The 11,690-nt window shown below is 39.9% G+C and overlaps 1 pseudogene; it reads left to right on the forward strand.

Moving 5' to 3' along the window:
• The first annotated feature begins 6,334 nt into the window (after positions 1 to 6,334).
• Positions 6,335 to 10,678, forward strand: LOC139925763 (uncharacterized; annotated as a pseudogene).
• The last annotated feature ends 1,012 nt before the right edge of the window (positions 10,679 to 11,690 follow it).

The following is an 11,690-nucleotide window of genomic DNA, read 5'->3' on the forward strand; positions in this document are numbered from 1 at the left end:
CCGCTCATCCCTACCCACATCCCTTCATCCTCTCTTCCCTCCTCCCCTCATCCCTTCTTACTCAATCCGGTGCATACCTCTCCCACGTGTCATTCTAGGTACAGTCTGGGGGCCTGTAATCAGCTCGGGTGGAAACACGCCTGAGACGGAACCCCCACACTCAGTCTCCTTCCGCCCGGTCTTCAGTACGTCCTCCCAGACCAGCCCAACAGACGACATCCTCCTTCCACCTTCACCCCTCCCCTTTACATCCATTCACCTGTCCTCAACATCCAATACCTCCGAATTTTCATTAAACCTTTGAATGACATATTGTTGTGGCGTGGTCCCTGCTAGTGAAATAACAAGTGTCTATCACACATTGCAGCACTCCCATTCATACAGGTCAGCCAACTGTGGTAGCAAGCTAGCCCCTGTCATTTTTCCAGACTCAGAAATCGCATATCATGATCAGAGATCAGTGCATCAAAGTTTTAGTCTACCTCTAAGCATTGGTAATGTGTCCCACATTCAGGTAAGACTATTTATTGTTGGCCCACTTTTGCAAATTTTTGTTTTCTTATGTAACACAACACAGTGGAGCCTAAATGGATTTGTGTGACAAAAATGCAACATAAATAATATTGTACAGTATCATAATAATTACTGTATTGCCTTGTCTTTCAAAGGTCCTGTGGAAAAACAATTACATATAAACTTAAAAAAGACAAATGCTTTTGCTCATAGGTAGCATTTCATGACAGGTGGCGGACTCCTAATAAGACCAGAGGCAGATGAGAAGGGGGACATGTTGACTGGAATCATTGATAGCCATCATCCCTTGGAAGGTATCTCCGATGAAGACCATTTGGACAGTTCAGATGGGGGATCATTCCAATCCTTATTTGGTAGGACACATTCATTCAGCATGTGCCGTCCCAGTCAATATGTAATATTGTCATCTCTTGCACTCCCATAATAAAAATTATGTAATGACCTCAACTGTTGAAGAGATACTGTTCTCACATGCAGTACTTTCTAGAAGCAGATGATAACCAGAGCTTGGAGGGACCAAGACAGAATGAAGGTCAGCCCGTGACATCTGCAGCAGCCAGTAGGGAAGATGGTGTCATTAACCCGGACTGCAGGACAAGGGCAAAAAGGCTGACCATTCATGAGAAACTGGCCATGGTATTTCATGAGTGCAAATTAAAATATTTAAAAGAACAGCATGAAATGAAGATGAAAATCCCTCATGTTGAGTTGGCTACGAAGGAGGAGAGAAACATGAAGCAGCAGCAGTACCAATGTTCTATTGAAACCAGAACCAGTTCAGGGTCCCAATATTTCCCTTTCTGAAATATTTTTGTTTTGTTTTGTTACCAATCCATGCCTATTGTTGCCTTCAACAATCACTTGAGATATCTTTGTTATGAGAAGTGCTGCAAAGCAAAAGCATCTCTGTAAGCTAGTCCATTGCTGTCATTGGCTGCCTCAGCCATGGGAACATGTGAGTCACCATCATCGTCAATATAAGGATCTGTCCAGCCAAGCTGTTAGAGGTAATTATGAAACACTGCTGTTGCAATAATGACAATGCAGCATCTACCTGCATCCTGCCTCTGACCAGGTTTATCGTTAATGTTACAGATGGAAGCAGCATGTGGACAGGAATGTCTTATGTACCATCCAATGTACAGAGGTGTGCCCATGCCATACAGGCCATGTGCATAGACACATACCGTATTTCCTCTAATAGTGGCCTGTAGTCAATTAAAAGCCGGGTCTCCAATAATGGCCGGGGCCGTGGTCGACACGAACAAATAAAGGCCGGCCTCAAATACAGGCCGGGGGAAAAAACTAGGTCAAAACCTAGTACATGGCTGGACCGTGTCCGTCTCCTCTCGCCGCCGCTGCCTCTCCACCGCGCCCACGGCCCGCATTGATCCTCCCGATCCAAGCCCTGGACCCCCGCCGAAATCTCGGCCGGATCACCGGGAACACATCGGTGCCCAGGTTCAGTTAGCTTCAGTTAGCTTCAGCTTACATGCAAACAACGGTGGATACTGGTAAACTCCTGGTGCCTGTTTGTAACTGTAGTTTGTAGTAACGTACAAGTGCCACAAGACGGCTCGGCCGGCGGAAGTCTCTGGAGCATGCCGTCGTCGATTACCGTAATTATCGTAATGCATTGCAGTAACAAAAAAACGTCTACCTAACGTACCGTAACAGAAGCAGATCAGAAAACAAGGAGGCTTCGTACTAAAATAGGAGCAAATATACTTATCAAACAGAGGGAATTAGAAATAAAGGCCTGTCTCTAATATAAGCCTGCTTCCGATAAAGGCCTGGTACCCTCTGCAGTTGAGGTAAATAAAGGCCCGGGCCAATATTAGAGGAAATACGGTAACATATTGTCCTACACCGTTAGAAGAAAGTGTTTTGAAACCCAAAAAGGGGTGGCAACTCTGCTGCCACCATTACAGTGGAGTTAAAACCCTGTTTACACTGGCATTTCAAGACAACATTGAGTGTTACAAAACACACTCTGGTGACTGTTTTGAGGCACTCAGGTCAGAGTTTTCAAACCTGACATTGAGCATGGATATACCAATGAGATAAGTGGTTTGAAACACATTTCAGAGATTCAAACTCTTTTTTTCAAGGATTGGAGACCCTGTTTGCTGGGCCCTGTTTAGAGAGATTTGAAAGACTGCACGGTGTTTCGAGGTCTGGAAAACCTGGAACTCTAAAACCTAGTAAGGTGTTTCGAAAGCTTATTTTCCTCAACTCCAAAAACCACTTTGGTGTTTTGATGCCTTACTTTCATGGACTGAAAACACCACTATGGTGTTTCAATAGCTGACTGTCAGGGAATCCAAACACCACTATGGTGTTTTGATACCTTACTTTACGGCATTCCAGACACATTTCACAGACAAGGCTTAAGCCTAGTCCCAGACTAAAATGCCTGTTTGAGCTGTCTTAACTCAAAGCAACTTGCACAGACTTATGTTAAAATAGTCGTAGATTTAGCCTGTTCTGGATTAAACAAAGCCGATTGCAAGAGGGAGGATTAGAGCTACTCTAGGACTAAATTGAAGCTTAAATTAATCCTTCAAAGAGGCAGGTTTAACTTCTGCTTAGTACTGTTTGTGAGGGAGCAAGGACTATTTGGAATATCTAAATGAAGACCAACATGCACCAGAGAGGCCAGCCAGACGAGTACTTGTGGTTAGGAGTGATCCATTAAATTACTTTGATGAAATAACTTTTCGAGACCGCTTTCGTATACAAAGAAAATGCATTGGAGATAATATCTTTGCTTGAGCCTAGACTTTCCTCTCTGTCTCAAAGAGGAAGGCCTTTACCCAATTCTCTCCAAGTTCTGATCACTTTGAGGTTTTTGGCATCTGGCATCTGGAATCTTTCATCGTGAAACTGGTGATTTGTGTGGTGCCAGTGAAGCAACTGTGTGTAGAATAGTTCCCAAAGTCTGCAGGGCCATTTGTGAACTGAGGAGTCTTTACATCAAGTTTCCTGATGCTGCTGGCCAAGCCAACTATAAAGTGCAATTCTATGAATATGGGCACTTCCCAGGAGTGATTGGCTGTATAGATGGATGTCATGTTCCCATCAAGTGTCCATCAACTCCTGATGCTGAGGAGTACAGGAACAGTAAGAACTGGTTTTCCATCAATGTTCAGGGTGTATGCACTCCTAATTTAGAGTTTTCAAACATTGTTGCCCGTTGGAAAGGTGCAACTCACGATTCAAGGATTTTTCTCAACTCTTCATTGTGTGCTCAGTTTCAGAGAGGACAACATAGTGGACTACTACTTGGTGACAGTGGATATGGTCAGAGTAACTTTTTATTCACTCCATACATAAATCCCACAACAGCTGAGCAGCAAAGATACAACAGAGCTCATATCCGCACTAGAGGGATGGTCGAGTGTATGTTTGGAGTATGGAAAAATCGATTCCAGTGTTTACGCAATACACTTCGTTTCAAGCCAAGAAGATGCTGCAAGGTCATCATTGCTTCAGCTGTGCTGCACAACTACCTGAAGCAGCTGATCTTCCATTGGAAGATCAGGATCAAGCAGATGTGCCCATGGCTGAGGCAGGCAATGACCAACGAGGACTTGCACACAGAGTTGCTTTCACATTGCAGCACTTCAACTAGATGAGATGCATTTAAGTATGGAATGTATTCATTATGGCTTATTTTTGCTTTGATAATGTTTGTTCTGTACAAAATTAAAATAGTGTGCAGCAAAATTAAATGAGTGACTAAACCAAGGCTGGTTTAAAATGTAGTTTGTGGTGATTAAAATACTCACACTCATGAATATCCAAATGACAAAACATTTTTTTTTTACATATCATATTGTTCACCATGGCTGGTAATCACAATTGTCTCATTACTGTATCTTTTTTGGATCATAGCTCTCTCTTCCAACTTCATATCCAATTCAACCTGTAGAATTTTCATTTTCATTTCATGTTCTTCCTCCAGATATTTCATTTTATGCTCATGAAATTCTCTGGCTAACTTTTCATGCATGGTCATCTTTTTTGTTCTCTGCTGAAAGGTGGTGGCAGCATCTTCTCTCAGGGATGCTATAGCAGATGTGAAGGGTACACACTCACTGTGCACTGGCTCTTCCAACCTGTTCAGATTCGTTTCCTCTGGAAAAAGAACACCGTTAGAAGCACAAATAAACTCATATGGTCCTTAGAATGAAAGAAGAATAAAGATTGACACAGACAGTGGAATATATTTACCAAAGGAAGTAACCAATTTACTTTCTTTGGTATATTTACCATTTGTGCTCAGTTCTTCATCTGAACTGTCCAAATGGTCATCGTCTGGTATACCATCCAGAGGTTGCTGGTGCTCCATTATTCCAGCAAGTCACTCAATTCATCAGTCTTGTCTTTTTTTGGTGGTCCACCACCAGTATTAAATCGCTCTCTTCGGATCTCTGCATTCTCTCTTTTTAAAGCCAGTTTAAGGTTCTTCCACAGAGTCTATAAAGGCAGATATCATTCAATATAAGTGATGTCCCAAAAATATGAATATGAGAAATGTGAAATACTGATAATAATGAAGATATCTCACCTGAAGTTGTTGTACTGTTCTTGTGGTTACATTTCATTTGCATTGAATTCACTGCAAATTGCAGCCCAACCACTCTTTTTCTTTAGCTCAATAGCAGTAGTATGGTTTTTACTTTCAATAACTGGATGGTTTGACACAATTTGTTTTAGTAGTGTTTTTTCATACTCACTAAAGTTTTTTGAATTGATTATTTTTGCCTCTGCCATTGTTTTGTTTCAAGATCACACCAGTAATGGTGTTTTCTATTCCATTCCGGGTTTTTATGAGCACCATTAGACCAACAGCATGTGCTCATACTTAACCTAATGAGGCTTAACCCAGGTGTTCTCATTTAGGCTTACTTACCTTACTCCAGAGTCTCCGACTAACTAAGCCAAATTTAAGGCACGTTCATGAAAGCTACTTAAATGTTCTAGATTGACTAGTACACATCAAGGCCTACTCCTGGCTTAATCTAAGCCCTGTGAAACCAGCTACAAGTATGGTATATTTAATCCCTTTTCTCATGTACTCCAAACACCACTGTAGTGTTTGTCCTTGACAGTAACTCTGTTTTACATTGTTTCATATGGTTTATATCGATACACCCTCATATGGTGTATCAACCAACTATTTTACCTATTTGTCAAATATTGTTCAATGAGTTAAAAGATCTTTACTACAAATGAGGAATACAGTTTTATTTGTGGCTACTATGTAAAATCTTTGCGCTGTAAGAATGGGCCAATGGTTGAAATATAGGGAGTTACAGGGCCGACTGAAACATCTTGTGGGGTATGGAGTTATTATTGCGTCACAATTATACGCGCGCGAGGGGACATTTTGAGCGCACCAAGAACTTAATTTTGTAGAGAAATGTAGTGTTACGCAAATAATTATTAACTTTGAGGAAAAGAAAATCAATTTTGCACTCAATAGAAGTTAATTTGCATATCTGTTCTTATCCACATATGCAGAGAATTCCAATATCTTTCAAAGAGTTGTCTTGCTCTCTCCACATAGTTCTACTGCTCTCCCGACAGCCCTGCTCTGTGCGCGCTCAAAGCTTTGCCTGCACTCGCTCAAAGCTTTGCCTGCGCTCGCTCAACATGCAGAGTGTTACAGCGATCTGATTGGATATCAAGCCAGCCAATCATACATGACCTTCTCCACTCCGATTGGCTGGCTTGATCTCCAATCAGATCGCTGGTTAGAACAGTAAGAAGAGGCGGACAGTTTGATAGAAACATGTCGGAGCAGCAACGCGAAAACAGCGCCCAACAGCCACATGTGAGTAGTTAATACATCTTTAATTACTTTTTAATGAACCATTATGAATTTGCTTGCTTATCAGCTGTATAGATATCAGGCCAGTAGTTACTAGTTTCCCGTCTCACTTAGTATAAGGGAAGTAAGCTAGCATAATATAGCCTGCTAGCCAGCGTTGTCTGCTGGTGGTCTGGGAGAACTTGTCGCATGTCGATGCTACACATTTTTTTAAGATCACAGAGGAAACCTTGATTATGTCTGGTCTAGAAACTAAACGGCAGATAGCGCTCACAACACATGGCAAGTGCTTTCAGTTCCCCGATGCACAGCTAACAATTAACAATAATGTTCTCACCCTTTTCTTCCATCAGTTCAAAGTAATGCAAACATTCCCAGGTTGTTAAATTTATTGTTATGTGCATTCTGAAAGCGAATCAGAGCCGACAAGCTCTGATTTTTAATTGCACTAAAAATTTAACCATTTGAAAGGAAAATAGTAATAGTTTGTAAATGTGACGACTGGGACTATCACCAGTCTGCAGAATAGCCTAATAACATGTTATTATGTAACAGCTTTTCCAATGTTCTCTTTCCCTCTATCTTTTTAAATAAGAAGTTTCATTCAAGTAAATGTATTTTCTTTATTCTGGTCTAGAGAAATAGCATAGATTTTCTACTCGGTGTACGTTTTAGTCTACAGTCCACTTTGTGTTGTCAAATGGGCTTTTGGCTTTTACTAAGACAGGAACGGGAGTAGCAGTGTGTGCATACTGCCATCTAGTGGCGTTTTTTTTGCACTCGTCAGGTATACGTGACTGGGGAGCAGGTGTATTCTTATTTCTCATGGCTTGGACAGAGAACCTCATCTTTTATTATGTTCATGCTTGATTCAAACATTTCAATGAATTTGTTTAAATATGTCTGCAAACTAACGTTAGCTAGTTATGATTATCTGGTCTAAACAGCTGTGACATACCATCGGTGGCAGTCCTGCTGCCCAGGAATTTGCCTTTTCGCTGTGCTATTAACTGCCCTTAAGCCATTTTCTAACTTTTTACTTTTCGACACATAACAGATTAAAATGCTCATAAGTTTTGATCTGAGAGAGCTATCTCAGTCATTCAAAAATGTATATATATATATATAGGGGAGAGTTTATAGTTTGTGGAAATATAAAAAAAAAATTTTCACCATGTGAAGGGTTTTTGCAGGCCACCAGCCATATAGTTGTTTCAGTGTTGTTACATTGCGATTTCACATACAGTATTGTACCTTTTAAAACCTAGACAGCTTGCTAAATGAAGCTCATGACCAATTATGATGTCTAGCTATAATAATTTGATTTTGAAAATGTGTTAAATCTGAAATTGTTTTAAATTGATTTAGGGTCATGCTGCAATTGCGGCTGCAACCAGGAACCTGGTGTCATTGCTGCTCAATGCCGTGAATACCAACAGTCTACCAAGCCAGACTGAAACCAGGACTGAGAGACCAGGGCCATGCAACGTTACTGTGCATCAGGAGATGACTAGTTTAATATAATTCAGATAATTTCATTCACTTTGCTTTATCAGGATGCATGTGTTCAGGGTTAGCAAAGGATTTGTTGAGTTGGCCTATAGAGGATTAATAATTTAATTAAAGAAACATTTAAAATTTTATTTAGTCACATCATATAAATCACAAACATTTAATGCCATAAAATGTTAAAATAATGTATGGAGATAATGTGATATATGATTAGAGTACACTTAGGTCTGTAATTCTCCTAGAAAATGGATGTATGGTATTTAGATTTCATCATGCAACTTTTACCCATTAATCTCCTGTACATTTTTTTCAATCCACAGATCGTTTCCAGGATATTTCAAGTCAAATGTAAATCGTGGTAAAAAGAGGTGTTTAACTGCCACCAAACAGTGTTTTAAGATCAACAATAAGACAACTCCTCCTTTTTATCTGCTACCAAAAAACACTACCCGGACACCTTTACCAACTGAGGAGCTTGAACTCCTCCAAGCAGGGATGGGAAGACAAACGGTGTCTATTCCGGAAGACAGTGACCATACAGAGGTACAATTATCAGTCCAGTAGTTTTTCTCAGTGTGAAATGCAATCACCACAACACATATTCTCTCTCTCCCTCTGTCTCTCTATGCTTTGCTCTTTACCTATATCCAAAATTTCAAGGATCCTGACTGAAACATTTCCCAAAATGGATGGTCTTCGCGGAGGATGGCTCTTGCACAAAGCAACAGGTTTGCAAGACTATGACATAAGGTTTTGTTTGTTTGGTTCTTGTCATTAATGCATTTACTACATCCCAATTTCTGCCTGTTGTTGTAGCATAACAAATTTAACCACTGACATTCTTTTGAATGTGAACAAAATACACATAAAGGAATTTTATTTTTTACCAGCCATAGCTGCTGTAACACTGCATCCCTCAACCCTACTCATATAACCAGTTATTTTTGTTTTTTCCTTGAAGGTGGAAGTGGTCGACGAAAACTGGTGGTAATTCCTCCAGAAGCAGAGGGGTATTCTGCTAAAGCTCTGCGAGCTGTGTCAGCGGGTGGCAAAGCCACCTTTTACATTGTGCCACTCCACACATTGAGACATTGGATACCTCTCCTCTGCCTCCTGACTCACACCACTTTTCAAAGATGCCAAAGAAGACATGTTACCAGTGTGATGAAGTAATGCCTTTGCAGATGCTGGCAGTGCACATCAAGACATGCAAAGGAAAACTGTCCTCTGATGAGACTGACAATGATAATGAGGTTCAGGTGAGAGGAAAGGTTTGTTTTTTGTTTTTTTAATTTTGTGCCAGTGATCATTGGAACATGACAGTTAAGATATTGACTGTTTATTACAAGCATTGTCTATAAATCTGCAGACCTCCAAAGACTTATGGATAGTTGAGGACAAGAGTAAGGTAAACCTAGCACATAAGTAACATAAAAAACCACTATGGTCCCAGTTGGGCCAGTATTCATCCCTGTAGTAGTTCTTTGTAATAAAGTGCAATTGTGTTTTTAAATTTCAGATGGTTTGTCCAATTTGCTCTGAAGAATTCCCAGAAGACGAGATAATATTCCATGCTAGTCTGTGTGGAGAGAGGTGATCTGCTTTGCTTATGGTGTTCTGCATCATAAACATATTTGAATATAATGATGTCTATGTATATGCATTGCTTTATCTTTGAACTTCTATATGGTGTTTCATGTACAGTTCAGAATGTACAGTCCTTTCTGCTGCAAACAACTGCGGCCAAAGTGCTTCTGCCCAAGCTCCTGTGAGCACACCAAAAAGGTAAGTGATATGTTTTCTCAAGACAAGCGTCAAAATGAGGAAACAGAAATCAACTGTTACACTTTTCTCAACATAGAAAAAACATTGAATTCTAGTGGTTTTGTCATGGTTTTATACCCAGCGATGACCAAAAAATTAAAACAATTTAGTGTGAAATTACATGTTTTGGTAGGCAATCCTTCTACTCTCTCCCAAAATTGTTGTCCTATACTTGCAATGTGTCTATGGGACTGTTTGAACTACACTACCAGTCAAAAGTTTTGACACACCACATTTTTCAAAACTATCTTATAGTTTAGATTCTTTGCCTTGATGGAAAGGCAAAGGCTTTGGAAAGAAATTCATATATAGGATCAACTTCACTATTTATATTTGTCTAAGAAATTAATTTCATGCATTCACGCATAAGCCTTTAGATAAAATTGGCTTTAAGATGAAGAAAAACACAGGATATTCAGTCAGCTGTGTCAAAACTTTTGACTGGTAGTGTATGTTAGTGTACAACACAGCAGAATTTAAATTGTGTGTCGACAGAGAAGACCTTCTGGAGAGGGGAATTCTTCAGTGGAAGAGGAAGAAAGCAGCATCCCCTGTCAGTGCTCTCAAGGTGGTCTATCTAGGAGAGTCAGGCATTGATACTGGAGCTCTTAGGAAAGAGTTTCTGACTGGTGAGTACTTTACCTTCTTTGTTCTGATATATAACAGTAACAATGGGTCGTCTAAAACCAGGTCTTCCTCTTTGCTTAAGATATGGTTTCAGGCATTGAAAACAGATTCTTTGAGGGAGCTGGGAACCAGGGTAAAAATCCAAAGTACTCTTTGACAGACCTTGATAATGAGAATTTCAGGTTAGTTATATACAACTATTATATATTTTAATGCCATGTAGAGGAGTTTTTATTCTCTGTATTTTGAAATGTAAAACTGTTTTTCCCTTTAAACACAGAACTGTTGGTGAAATATTGGCAGTCAGCCTCGCGCAAGGTGGCCCAGCTCCTGCATTTTTGACAGAGTGGTGCTACAAATTCCTCTGTGCAGGGGAAATTGATGTTCAGTGTCTGTCTAAGGAGGATGTGACCGATGTAGAATCTTCTCTTCTCATCAGCATGGTAACCACTTGATTTTACTCTATCAAGTCCGTAACGTTTTTAATGTAATGTTGTATTAGCCTGAATATAAAATGGTGTTTTCCTGGAAATTATGTATGAAAAGGTTGGGTCGTCTTATAGTCGAAGGCAAGTGTAATTACACATACAGCAGCAGATGGCACTTTTTTAAAATACAGGTTTTCCTTAGGTATGGTTGACATTGTAGTATACAATTAGACTACATGTTTGCTGGTTATTGCACTCACAATGTGATACAAGCTTGTTTTTACAGCCTAACTTTTCTTATTCAATGTGTATTATTACATTATCTTATTAGCTAAAATTACTTTTCTATATATAGAAATGGGTGTGGAAAAAGAGGGGTTTATTTTCAGGGCCATTTTATGTCAAGCTAATACTGTAGTTCACCATCTCTATCCACTTGCATCTTTAAGGTAGAAGATGCTGTAGATACAGAATCTCTGATGTTGTGGGCTAATGAAATTGTAAGCTGTGGATACACTGGCCAGATAAAGCTGGAGCGGAAAGAAAACATCATTCGGTAAGGACTTTCTGAATATTGCTAATTTATGATGTTTTTTTTGTGTGTGACATTTTTGTGTGTTTTTTATTAGTGCTATTGTCTTGCACTCCACAACAAGACTGATTCCAATGCTGCAGCAACTCGGCAAGGGCATGGAACTGTACGGCCTGGTGGATCAGATGGCTGCTAATTCTGAGGCTTGCCACTCCCTGTTTGTTCCAGGGAAGATAATCAAAGTAAGTGTGCTCATAATTGTGTCAGTGTGTTCTTCCTCTTTGTTTTTTTTATACTGTATTTCCAATTATTAAACACTGAGATAAGGATATTCACCAAATTTGCTTTGTTTACCATTTATTTTCCTAGCCTGATGCTGATTTCATAATGATGA

This window comes from Centroberyx gerrardi, chromosome 16, assembly GCF_048128805.1.
Source record: "Centroberyx gerrardi isolate f3 chromosome 16, fCenGer3.hap1.cur.20231027, whole genome shotgun sequence".
Lineage (NCBI taxonomy): Eukaryota > Metazoa > Chordata > Actinopteri > Beryciformes > Berycidae > Centroberyx > Centroberyx gerrardi.